At 52.6% G+C, this 13047-nt stretch overlaps 1 protein-coding gene across 4 annotated transcripts in view; it reads left to right on the forward strand.

Moving 5' to 3' along the window:
* The first annotated feature begins 345 nt into the window (after positions 1 to 345).
* The window catches only part of KLHL25 (kelch like family member 25), a 55943-nt gene continuing 43241 nt past the window's right edge, over positions 346 to 13047 (forward strand). For 3 of the 4 annotated variants that reach the window (XR_007476095.1, XM_049707018.1, XM_033414829.2), the window contains exon 1: positions 348 to 503. The gene's annotated coding sequence lies outside the window, so the exon portion shown is untranslated. Of the gene's footprint in view, positions 504 to 13047 lie in introns of all 4 variants that reach the window. The other variant, XM_004284772.4, reaches the window with a different exon arrangement.

The raw sequence follows: 13047 nt of genomic DNA on the forward strand, positions 1-13047 counted from the left end.
CGGTTTCCTTAACACTTTCACAACTAGCTGAAAGGTGTGTCTCCGCAGACCAGGTACTGAAGACGCATTTGCAATCTACAGAGCTCGCTCCTTCGGAAAGCTCTGGAACACAGTCGGGTTTTGTTCGCAAACTTCGGCCGCGGGGGCGGGCAGGGGCCTGTTCCTTTAAGAATCTGGTCGAAGTCCTTTTTCTCTCCCTGCCCCCCCCCACTCGCGGTGCCGGGGAAGCCCAGCGCCCACCCCTTTCTCCTCTTGCTGGCTTAACTACGGGTTCGGATGACCATCCGTCACAGAGGCGCCGCCTCTGATTGGCTTCGGGCCGGGAGGCGGGGCGGGAAGGCCGGAGAAACTAGTTTGTTGGCGGCGCCCCGGCTGTACCTCAGTAGCAACGCGCTCAGAGGCTTTTGCGAGCTGGGGGAGGGGAGCAGCGGCGGCGAGGGCTGCGGAGCCTCGCGCGGGCGGCTAGGGGCCTCTGAGCGCGGCGGGTGGCGACGCCCCGAGTGGTGAGTACCCGGGCTGGGCTGGGGGCGCCGTCCTCGGGCCGGTCTAGCCGCGCGCCCGGCCGCCGGCTTTGGCACTTGTCACCACCCCTCACCCCGGGCCGGGATCGGGAGCGCCGGGTCCTGCGCGCCCCGCCGTGGGAGCCCCCGGCAGAGTGAGCCTCGCGGGACCGTGTGCCCCGCGAGCAGCACAGCGGGGCTCGAGTGTCTGGAACCGCCTCGGCCACCTCGGGGTCTCGGAGGGCTGGAGTCGGGGACAATGGTGGGGAGTGGAGGTCTGTAGAGAGCCGTCTCCTCCCCAACCCCGTTCCTCCCTCCTCGCGAGTGCCGGGGGACCCGGCGAGGGTATTTTCTGAAAGCTCTGAGCGAGAGAATGAATTGTTTTGCAAATGGATGTTGCGCGCGGGAGCTGCAACTCTTTCCCCTGGGAGTGCTTGATTCATTGAGTCCGCAGACTCTCTTTTTAAAAAATTACTATCGATCCTGGAAAGTGGAGGCTGCCTGTCTTTGAGGATGTGAGCAGTCCGGCTTTGCGCCGCGGGACGGGCGAAGTCCCCGCGCACTTGACGCCGAGGGCCAGATGGCTGCCTGCCTCGTGCAGAGCGAGGGCCGAGGGTTTTAACCAAGGGAAAGGTCGTCCACGCGAGCCCGGCCCGGAGTCTCCTGTGCCCCGGCCGTTTACGTCCCACCTGACAGGGCCCCTTGTCTCTGTTTAGAGAGCTGTGGAGCAGCAGAGGAATGGTCACCCGTCCTAAGCCCTGCCCACCTGCCCCCCAGGGTGGCCGCCACCCTAGCAGGTCCAGAGCAAGCCTTCTCTGGCCCTGGCTGTCCTGTTCACCCCATCTTGCCCTGGCTCCGGGACCCCGCAGCACTTGGGCACGCCCCCTACTCCTTTTCTCCCTCGTGGTTGCTTGAGAAGCTTTCTGGTTGGGACTGTGCCCCCAGGGGCACCAGACATTTTTGTGCTGGTGCTTCAAAGAGCCCAAAGTTCATTTCCACTGTCTTTGAGCAGAGAAATCTTTATAGAGATCTTAACGAAGGGAGTGGGGTGGGGGCCGACCCAGGTCCCCCGCAGGTTTAACGCAGCCACTCTTGGTCCTGCTGGGTTGCTTTTGGGCAGGGGGAAGGCTCTCTGAGCTTTGGCCCTCCCTGGTGAGTCAGGGCAGAGAAGGCCAGGTGTCTGGGCCTTTTAGTTTCACTCTGGTTTTGGCGGCGTGACTGAGGGAGGGAAGTTGCCAGGGGGAGAGGAGGCAAGAACCCCACAGTCTGATCACAGGCCAGACTCTGGTGACTCTGACTTGGTTCAGGCCCTTTGGGACCCTGGGCCTCAGTCTGCCCATTCACAGGTGGAACCGATGCTCTTTGAGCCCAGGTGTGCTGTTAGTATTGCTAAGGGGGTGTTGGTGAAGGCTTGCATTTGGGGACTGGGAGGAGTAGGACCCAAGGTCCACCCCACCGGGGGCAGGTTTGGTGTCCTTCTAACACGGGGTCCTTGAGTCCCCAAGCCGTGCCTTTGGAGGATGACGGAATCATCCTCTGTGCCCGGCAGCTATCTCCGTCTTGAGCCATTCCCTTTGTCAGGAAGTGACTCCATGCAGGTTACTCAAAGGAAGGTAGAGAGAAATGGTAGAGACCTTCCTCCCGGGGCTCAGGCTGCAGCCGGATTTATGTATGTGGTGCAGAGAGAGGAGCTGCGGGCGACTGGCACACTCCACCTCAGAGGTGGCTTCTGCAGCCTGATGCCTCTTAATAGCATCTTAAACCTGTGGGCGCTCAGTGTGGGAGAGGAGAGCAGGAAGAAAGAGGACGATTACCCGGGCCTTGGACTTCCTGGTCTGCAGAGAAAGCAGGCTTGGTGCTTCCCATCTATTACCGTGATGCATGGTTGGGGGGTGGGGTGGTCAAAGGGAGTGGTGGTTTGTTCATTCATTCGTTAACCGATTAATTGATTCATGGTTTGAAGGGGCTTGATTGGGACCCTGCCTTCGGGGAGCTCCTGGACCAGGTGTGCTGGCATGCGTGTGGCTTAGAGGCCCTGACACATCGAGGTGTGCACAGTACCCCAGTAACAAAGGCAGCAAGGGGAGCTGAGGGGACACAGGAGGTGCGCGGGTGGTGAAGGCTTCCTGGAGAGATGATGCCTTGATTAAGTAAAGATGAGAAAGGCATGTGGTGGGCTACCACCTCCCCCCACCCACTCACACTTCTCCCAGAGGCCACTTCATTGCCAGCCTCCAGGCAGGTGCAGGTTGAGGGCAGAGAGCATGCAGGTGGGAGGTGATGGAAAGGTTCACCTGGGACTGTGGTGGTCTGGCCCAGGAGTCCCCCAGGAAGATGGGTGGCTTCTGGATACAGCAGATCTGCTCAGGGGATCATGGGAGACCCCACCCACCAGCCCCAAACACCAACCCATCGCCTGAGCCCTTAGTGCCACGGTACCTGCCCTCAGTGTGGGTGTGGCCTGAAAACGGAGGGTGCTAGCAGAGCTGGCACAAGAAAACAGAGTGGCCAGACACAAATGAATTGGCTGATTGAGATGCTCCTTTTCATCTGATGTGGTAAATTTCATAATTGAATTGCCTTAGGCAACCAGGGCTGTTGAAGCATTTTCCCAGCCAGAAAACACTTAGTTGGGACAGCTGAGGGGTGGGGGTGGGGAGAGTGTATGCATCCACAGCTTTTACTCACAGCATCCCAGCAGGCCTTTTCCCTTAGGAATCTGGGTCTGTCCCCAGGTGATGGAAGTCAGCCCAGCGTACCCTGTAGGTTCCACCCCCTTTCCTAGACCATCTGGCCCCTGATCAGCACTGCTCCCACCCCAATCTAATACGTAGCTAAAGCTGATACCTGTCACCTTCAGGCACTCACCTTGCAGACTTAACTCCAGTTCCCTTAGCTGTTAGGAGCATGGAGGGGGGATTATGGGATGGAGGGCAGAGAGAGGGCTCAGGGATGGGAGGGTTCCCTGTTATTAAGTCTCTTCAGCACCAGGTTGGGGGATGGGGGGAAGAGCATGGGCTCTTTGAACTGGACTCGGGTTCAGATGTTGCTTATGTGTCTGTGGTCAGCCCTCTCCTGGGGTCCCAGCCACCTGCACCCACCCTGCCCCCTCCCTCTGGTGCCAGTAGACGCTGTTCTTTCTTACTGCTAAACCTTTCCTTCCCAGCCCTGTCAGTGACCTTTTGGATGAAAAATGGTAGGCGTGTGTGGCTCACTAACCTGTTTTTAAAAGTGCCAGCTCTGTGGTCTCAGAAATCCAGCTTAGTTGAGAAATTTCACTGTATTTTATGCAAATACATAAAAATCTCCTAAGCCATTCCCTCCCCCAACGATGGTCTCCTGCACCTCTGGGACAGAGTTTAGATGAGGCTCTCTGGGCCCCACCTTGTTTCAGCGTGACTGAGGCCCAAGGCCAGCTGCACCTCTTCACCAGCTATCCCACAGATGGGACCCTCACACCTGGACCGTGTCAGCAGAAAGAGCACTTAAGTGGGGGTCTGGGAGTCCTGCTCTGCCCCTACCTGCTGTACGACTTCCTGTAGGTCCCCTTACCTCCATGGGCCTCGATTTGCTCTTCTGTAAAATGGGTGGATGTTCTTCGGTACAATGCTTCTACTAAATGTCTTGGTGTAAAATCTCAAAAGGTCTTGTGTCCTCTGGTATTAAGTAGTTTTATAAGGCTTGAGTTACTTGCATAGCTCACTTGGGCAGGAAGAGGGAGAGGTGGCCGGTAGAGTGCAGAGGGGCTGAATTAGAAGGCAGGAATCTGGCGTCCTAGCTCCAGCTCCGCCTCTGATGGGTGCTGTTGGCCTTTGGGCAGGTCACCTTCCGTCTCTGGGCCCTCATTTTTCCACCTGTAGAATGAAAGTGGTGTAGTAGGCAGGCGCCCCATTTCCTTTCCTTTCTTGGTGAGTGGAAACTGAGTCAGACTTTCCCAGTAACTCCCAGTAACTCCCCTGCCTCTGTCCACTGCCTTGGAGTTTGGGGCCCAGGTGTGAAGGGCAGCAGGTGTGGGAGCACTTAAATTGACACCCCCCACCCAGCCTGGAATAGATGGGGTGAGAGCTCGCCTGTGGAGTGTCCCCTGGGCATAGAGCCTAGGGCCACCTCTGAAAGGAGAGAGGGACAAAGACTTCCTAGGGGGCAAGAGGGATCTTGAGGGAGCCCAGGGGGACAGAGGAGGACGCCAGGCTCCCTGCCTTCTGCACGCAGCACTTTGCCAAGGAGGCGCCTGCAAGACCAGTCTGATGGCTCCTCCTGCGAGGAGGCGGTAGGCGGGGGCTGAGCAGGGCCGTGGGAGAACTGTGTCTGCGGCTGCCGAAGGGAGGACCCCTTTGTCGCTCCCCACCCGCCTCCGTCTGCCAGGAAGTCACCTTGGACTGTCAGCCGCCCTCCCGTCAGAGTAGGATGTGGGGATAGGATGAAAACTCAAACTCAGACTTGCTTATTTTCTGCCTGCTCCTGTTGGGCCCCCAGGGAGAGGCTGACCACAGATCAATCTAGGCTGAAAGGAATTAATTTCCTAATTAAGATAAGGAAGGCTTGGCTCATTCAAACCCCAGGATGAGCTGCCTGCCAGATTTGCAGTTGGCCAGGTCAGATCTGTCTGGTCAGGAGTGAGGGCCAAGAGACGGAAGAGTTCTTTTTCTAGAAAGCCATGGCGATTGCATCCTGCATTCAGAGTTCAAGTTCTGCTGCATCCCATCTGGGCTTGCGAGACCCTGGGCAGCAAGTCCCTTAACCCGTGAGCACCTGTATTATTTGCGGCTTTGGAAATCCGAGGGAGCGAGATGTACAGCTCCATTCAGGCAACAGACATTTATTCAGCACCTTCTGAATGGCTCACCCTGGACAAGAAACTGGGAAGGGAAAGTCAGGTTCAAAGAGGGGCTGTACTTGCAAGCTCGGCCTCTGGCCTGGGAGACAGACAAGTAGTCAGGTGGTTATGGGTCAGCGCTAGGCTGTGAGTGGCGTGGCCAGAGCCATTGGACACGTGAGGAAATGGACTGTCGTTTGTGTCTCAATTCCTAATGTGCCCAACGAATGTTTTTTGCCGTCTGTTTTTCTGCCAGGATCTGCGATGCAGCAGAGAACAAGGCAAGGTCCCCACCATCCTGGGGCCCCCATTCAACTGAGGGAGGCAGACCACAGATGGATAAAATAAATAGAGCTGCGGTTGCGCTGCAGAAAGCGGACGGGGAGGTGTGAGGAAAAGGATCAAGGTGGGGCATCTGCTTAGACGAGGGGGCTCTGGGCTGGTGACATTTGAGCCGAGACCTCCAACACGGTAAGAGGCAGCTGTGGGAAGATCTGAGGAAGGGGGTGCCCAGCAAGTGCACAGGCTGGGAACATTGTGGGCTGGGGAGGGGGTTGAGACGAGACCCAGAGATAGGCTGCAGCCATTCCATCCTGGAATCTTCTGATGCGTAGGGAGCCTAAGGAAAACATGTTCCTTTTAAGTTGTTTTATTGTCTTTAATTTCAATCATACATCAGTAGGTTCCCTTTATAAACAAACAATATAAGAAGAAACGGAGCATAGTATGAAAGTGGCCCCATCCTTGGTATCTGTCAGCAGTTTGGGGCATACTGTTCTCGTCCCCCTTTTCATATACAGATTTTGTGCTTATGTAATTTGGATCACACTCAGTACTCCACAGTGTCTATCACTTACTGTGTGGTGAATCTCTTTCTCTTTTCACAGCAGTGTAGTATTCCATGGTGCGGCCAGACCACCATCTTTCAGCTCACAGTCTCCTAACAAGAGACGTTTTGGTTGTGTCTGATTTTTCTTCCCCCCTATACAATCCATGAAGTCATGCACATCCTTGGTCATACGTCTTTCTGGTCTTTAAATTTTCATTGTCAAAACCAAGTGCCGTTTGCGAAGACTAATAAGCCAGTTTTCTCTCCCATTGATGGTGTCTGGGAGCCCACTTCCCCACGTCCTCACCACGCTTGTTATTATCCACATTTTCCCTTTTAGCTACTGTGATGGGGGAAAAGGATCTCATTATTCCTTAAAAAAAAAAAAAGTGATCCAGTTTATTCAGGCTTTCTCTTTTTATTGTAATCCATCGTTGTTTTTCCCAGAGGATCAAGGTTTAGCGAGTGCTGCCTCTCGCTGGTCTGACCGCGGCTGGGGACTCAGCGAAGCCTTTGCCCTGTGTACTCATCTGTGAAATGAGGTCCTTTTAATCCCCGCCCTGCCCCCTGCCAGGCTGCTGCGTTTTGGGCATGGGAAAACATTCCTGAAAGTTCATTTTATGCTGAAAAGCTCTGCAGACATCATGGGTTTTACTAGTGAAAGGCAGATGTCTGGAGCCTGGAACATTTGAATGGATGTGAGTGTTTCTAAACAGCCAGTGTGTCCAGGGGAGGGACTGGGCTGGCTTTAGGTGGGACGTCTGCCTTGCATCCCTGAGATGGGGAGGGCCTCACCCAGCCGAGTCAAATAAATGAGCCAGGAGGGCAGAGAAAGTTCTCTAGCTGGTTCTCTAGCTGGTCTAGGGACAGGCTCAGAAAGGGGCACTGGTCACCACAGACTTGATCCCCCATTTATCTGTTGGTAGAGACCAAAGGCTGGGGCTCCTAGAACTTTGTGTATTTCCATGTTTGTTACTTTGGGGGTCCTTGTCTGTTTTCTTGTAACAGGAGGCTTTAAGATAAGCAAAAGATTGACAAAAGGGCCCTTGTACTTGATCTGGAGACAGAAGGAGGGGAAGCTGTGGGCATTGATAAAGGAAAGGTGGGATCAGGGCCAAGGAAAACCAGGCCCATGTGGTCCCTGGGCGGCCTCAGGCCCCATGATGCAGGAGCCGGGGAGCGGGCTGGGCCCCTGGAGGAATTCATCACTGCTGGGATTCAGGTGCCTGGGGTATATATAGCTAGGCTCTCCTGTCCTTCCCCAAGTGGGCTCTAACACAGCGGGTCCACACCTTGGGGAGCAGCATCCAGACTTGGCTGCGATTGCCCTGCTGCCGCCTGGGACCTAAGCCCTGGTGGAGGCTTCTGTTATCCCCACCAGCCTGACCTGGTTGGGACAGCTGTGGGGAGCTGGGGGGGACTAGGCCACAGACAGGAAGGTGGACAGACACGGGGGGGGGGGGGCGGTGATAGCAGCGAACGAACAAGCAGGTGGACAGAGGGCTTTGGTTGGGAAGCATCCTGCCTTTGTACCTCTGCAGCCAGTGGGCAGGAGGAGAGAAGGCTGAGACCTTGGGTGCAGGCACATCTTTGCATTTGTTAGGCATCCCATCGTTCTGAGGGCTGGGTTTTTCATGAAGGGAGTGAGGGGAGCATCTCACTCAGGAGCTGGCTCGAGGGCAGTCCGTGAGGGCAGGGGCAGACTGGGTCCCACCCCACTGCCACCCCCAGCCCAGCCTGCAGGGGTTTGTGGAGTCAGAGTGAGGTCGAGTCGCCAGGTTTTGTTTCAGGCACCAGGATCGACTGGTCTGTCCGTGTTGCAGGAAGTTGCAGCTGCTATTTTTACTGCTCCAACTAGGACTTTTTACAGGAAGGTACAATTACAAGCAAAATGTCAGGGTTTGGCTGGCCAGCTGATCCCTGGGAGGCTGCCACAGGCCAAGGCAGGGACGGTGGTGGTGTCGGTGGGTGTGTAAAGCAAGACATTTGCACGTGGACACATCCCTACCCTGGGTGCTGGGTGGCTTCCTGTGAACTGCTTGCAGTGTCTATATAGTTTTCCTCTAGGCAGAAAAGAGGACTTTGCTGGGATTTGTCCAGGTTAGTGCACCTGAACACGTTATGATTGGCTGGTCATGAGATTATGAAGCCAATCTGGGGAGCTGTAAGCCATTCTGTTCCGGACTGCTCAGGAAGCTGAAATTTTGTTAAATGAAATTATTGAGACCCTACGGTGTGATAGCCACACTGCTAAGTGCTAGAGGTAGAGATGGATCAGACAGACCCCGCCCTAGAGCATCACCCATGCAGCATTAAGGATGCAGAAAGTGCCATCCCTGAACCCTTTGGACAAGCACCTGGTATGTTTTTAATTTATATGCCTTATGGCCAGAGGCCAAGCAGGGCTTACATTAGCTTCTGTTGTGGCCTAACGGATCACCACTAACTTAGTGCCTTAAACAATACCTATTTATTAGCTCACAGTTCTGTAGGTCAGAAACCTGGGCTGGCTCAACTGGGTTCTCTGCCTAGGCTGTCACAAGTCCAAGGTCAAGTACCAGCTGGACTGGACTCTTATCCTGAGGCTCTGGGGGAGAATCTGCTTCCAGACTCATTCAGGTTGTTGGGAGAATCAAGTTCTTGGTGGTTGTAGGACTGAGGTCCCTCTCTCCTCCCTGGCTGTCAGCTAGGTGCTGATCTTGGCTCCTACAGGTTGCTGCATTCCATGCCAGATACCCCATCTCTGAGCAGCAGTGGAGTGTCAGATCCTTTCCTGCTTCAGATCTCTGACATCAACTTCTGCAATCAGCTGAAGAAAACTCCGCTTTAAAGAGCTCATGTGATTAAGTCAGGCCCACTCAGAGCATCTCCCTATTTTAAGGCCACCTGATTAGTTAGTAACATCATTAATTATATCTGCAAATCCCTTTGCTATGTAGGTAACATGGTCACAGGAGTAAGACCAGGGGTGGAGATCAGGGTGCCATCCTTGAATTTTCCTGCCAAGAGCTTGTGCCAACAGGGGCTACAACAGCAACAGTATTGATAACAGCAGGTCTCATGAATAGAGTGAATTTTGTGTGTCCCACTGTACTGGGCTCTTTACATGGACCTTCTCATTTAATTCTCAGGATAGCACATTGACACTTATTCCACCCGCCCCATTTTCCAGATGAGTAAAACTGAGGCTCAGAGAATATAAGTACCTTGGGCCAGTCATACAGGTAGAAACAGCAGTGCTGGGATTTGAGACCAGGACCTTAGCGCCTAACCACCCCCTCAGGGTGCTCGAGGCCAGCATCTCCAGTTTGATTACTGTGATATGCAGAATACCGTGTAGGACAGGGATGAGGGTTGCTCTTTCCCATCCAGCATTTAAAATACTTAAATATGAAACATACCAATCATATTGCAGGTTAACACAGCAGACACTGAGGACCTCTCATGTGGATCTTTTTGATTCTTATTCCAGTGGGTATTTGTGGTTAATCTACTTCCCATTCAGCAATATTATCGATCTAATGTATTCCAGGCAGCAAAGATGACACAGAATAGTGTCCTCGATGAGTCAAAATAGAAATAAAGGCAGAGTACCCAATGCCCTGAAGAAATAAATAATGCTGGACTAGAGAAGAACCCTCACAGCACCGCAGCAAAGGGCCAACGGGTATTAGAATGTTAATTGTAGGAGACAAGACAAAAATGTTCTCTTTACTCTCTGCCATGTTCCTGGTGCATAGCACAGGACCCAGCACATGGTAGGTGCTCAGAAATTCCTTGTCAGGTTAATTTTTTCAGTATCTACTATGTACGAGGCCCTGTACACGCCAGACAGATGTCAAGTCCAGGGGAGGGTGTGAGCGTGAAAAGAGAGGGCTTATGGAGAGAGGGAGTGGGGATGGGAGAGCTGGAAAGTCCGGCATGTGCCCCAGCGAGTGGTGGGGGAGAGGGGCTGGGGACCAGATTGCACAAGACTTGGATGTCCAAGCCTCCTTGAAGCTTTTGAGCAGGAGAGAATGGTGGTCAAAAGTGAAGACCGGATTGCCTGGAGTGGGAGAGACTGGGGACAGGGCCTGTTCATAGCCCATTCCGCAGCTGTGAAGTCCTCACCTTGTTTCTGACGCAGGACTAGCCACACAAGGGACCCAGGAAGGAGGATTTAATGGAACTTGGTGGCCGAACGATATGCTAAAAATGTATGTATGAATGAGTTGCAGTTTCTGGGCACCCATGTATTTGGCTATAAATATACGTTACATATGTAATTTCAAGAGACCAAGAATCATCAACTGCAAAGCCCAAGGGCAGCAGCCCATGCGTGCCCCCTGTAGTTTGCCGTTTCAGGCGCCCTCTGCAAACCACCAAGGTCTGTTATTTGGGGGAAAATGAGGGGTCCTGTGGTGAGAAGAAAGCATCTGGTGATGGAGGGAGGCGCAGAGCAGGCTGGGTTCTTCGAGGGGAGGCCGGCCAGCGGGGATCAGAGGGCGCCAGCTCCTGTGCCCACATGTCCATGCAAGCTGGGGAGGGGCCGAGACCCTCCGGGCAGGTGATTCCACTCTCACTGCCCTTCACTTTCCATGGCAGTTTCTTTTTCGAGTACTTTTAAAAAAAACATGGTTAATGTGTGGAGGATGAGGAAGTTTTGCTGACCCACTGTTCTCACAGTGTGGTCCCGGACGGTCCCTGGGATTTTTTCACGGTCCATGGGGGTCAAAACTGTTTTCATAGTAACACCCAGATATTATTTGCCTTTTTATTTGCCTTTTTCCCTTTTTCCCATTCCCTCCAAGTGCATAACCCCGTGACCCAATGTTTTCCAGATGACCATTGCATGAAGTTACTAAATCATGCATGTGTAAGTGAGCCAGAGTGCAAGACAGACCAGGAGACGGGCAGGTCATGGAGTACACAAGGGCACCACACGGGCTCAGGTCCCACACTGCAGCTAATCTTTAAGAAACTAGTGCTTGACAAGTCTTAGTGTTTTGTCAAAGAGGAATATCCAAAATGATCTGTAAAGGCTCTTAAAATCTGTTCCCTTTTCCAACTCCCTGTCTGTATGAGGCTGGATTTTCTTCTAGTCTTCACAATGAAAACATTTTACAATGTTTAGGAGTATGGGATTAACACTTACACACTACTATATATAAAATAGGTAAGCATTAAGGATTTACTGTATAGCACTGGGAACTGTATTCAGGATCTTGTAATAACCTATGATGGAAAGTAATCTAAAAATATATATATAACAATCACTTTGCCGTACACCTGAAACTAACACAATATTGTAAATCAGCTATACTTCAATTAAAAAAAAAACACGACATTTTACAACAAATTGAATGCAGAAGCAGTTAGAGAGTCTGGCCACTATTCTCAATAAAATAAATTTTTTTTTTGAAACTAGATTTATGAAAAACAACTGTTACTTATGCTAACATATAATGAGTTTATTATTGTTCTTCAGGTAACTAGTATACATTTCAATTTTGTCTCAGTTTTAATTTTGTCTGTGATAAATTTCAGTAGGTTAAACCATGTAACAGAAGCCCCTTAGGGTCCTCAATCATTTTCAAATTGTAAAAAGATCCTGAGACCAAACCATTTGAGAACAGGAGTGCTAGGCAAAGCCCTTGCAAGCTGGGGCCTGGGTGTGGGCCCTGAACCCAGCTCTGTTCATCTGTTTTCCCCTTTTAGTCCCTTGGCAATCCTGCGAGGTTGGTGTGATTATTTTCACGTCCATTTTACAAATGTGGAAACCGAGGCACTGAGCATTTGAATACCCAGCACAGGCCTCGCAGTATAGAGGTGGCAGTGCCAGCAAGCAGGGAGGTGCCAGACCGACCTCCCTGTTCCCCAGGCAGGGAGGAAGGCAGGCGCCTGAGAGAGAGCTTGTAATGCAGGCCTGGTCTGTGTCCTCAAGTTACGAGCCGTTGGACGTAGTGCGAGCTCTTCAGGGTGGCATGGGGCCTGGCAGGCGGGGAGGCACACTTCCACACACTTCCTCCTTTCCTGAGGCCCAGGAAGGCAGACTCAGGTTTGCTAAGTGGCAGGGAGGCACTTGGGAAATCAAGTGTTTTTCATTAAAAACAGCATCTCCTGTTCAGGCACACACGGCGTTTGCAGCCAGGAAGGTGGTTCTTTCTAAACAGCCCACGTTATGCCTTTCGAGCAGGGACTTTGGAGCAAAACAACTTTGAATACTGAGGATGTGTGCGCGTTTCTTACCTTCTCTGAGCCTCAGTTTGCCCACCTGTACAATAGGGACCGTGACTCCTCAAAGAGGTGCCGTAAGGATGAAATGAAAGAAGGCACGTGCAGGGCCTGATGCAAAAGCTCGTTCACAGCCAGGTTCGAAAAAAAGTGACTCCGGGACTTCCCTGGTGGTCCAGTGGTTAGGACTCAGCACTGCACGGGGCACAGGTTCGACCCCTGGCTAGGGAACTAAGATCCCACATGCTGTGTGGCATGACCCACCCCCCCACCAAAAACAAAAAAGTGACCCTGCATCTGGCACAGTGTCCGGCAGGTTCAGGGGTGTGTGCGGTGGGGACAGCCTCCCCACCCTCCTCTCCAGTGGTGGCTATCAACCCATTTCTCACCCAACCTGCCAGAGACAGTCTGCAACCCCAGCAGGTGCATGTGTGTGTGTATTACGTGTCTATGTGTATGACTAGGTAGTCGGTTTTTAACAGATGTAAGAGATGGCATCCTATTCATAGCACTTCTCGTTTTAGCAGAGAAAGCCAGTTGCTTATTTTTTTATATATATAGTTCTGTAGTACTCCATTGTATGAATGAACCACCATTTCTTTAACTGGGCCTCTTGCCTGTGAACATTGAGCCTGTTTCCAGCCTTTTGCTTGCAGCCAAGAGCGTGCAAGTGTGATGGAGGGCAGGAT

The sequence above is a fragment of the Orcinus orca genome, chromosome 2 (genome assembly GCF_937001465.1).
Source record: "Orcinus orca chromosome 2, mOrcOrc1.1, whole genome shotgun sequence".
Classification (NCBI taxonomy): domain Eukaryota; kingdom Metazoa; phylum Chordata; class Mammalia; order Artiodactyla; family Delphinidae; genus Orcinus; species Orcinus orca.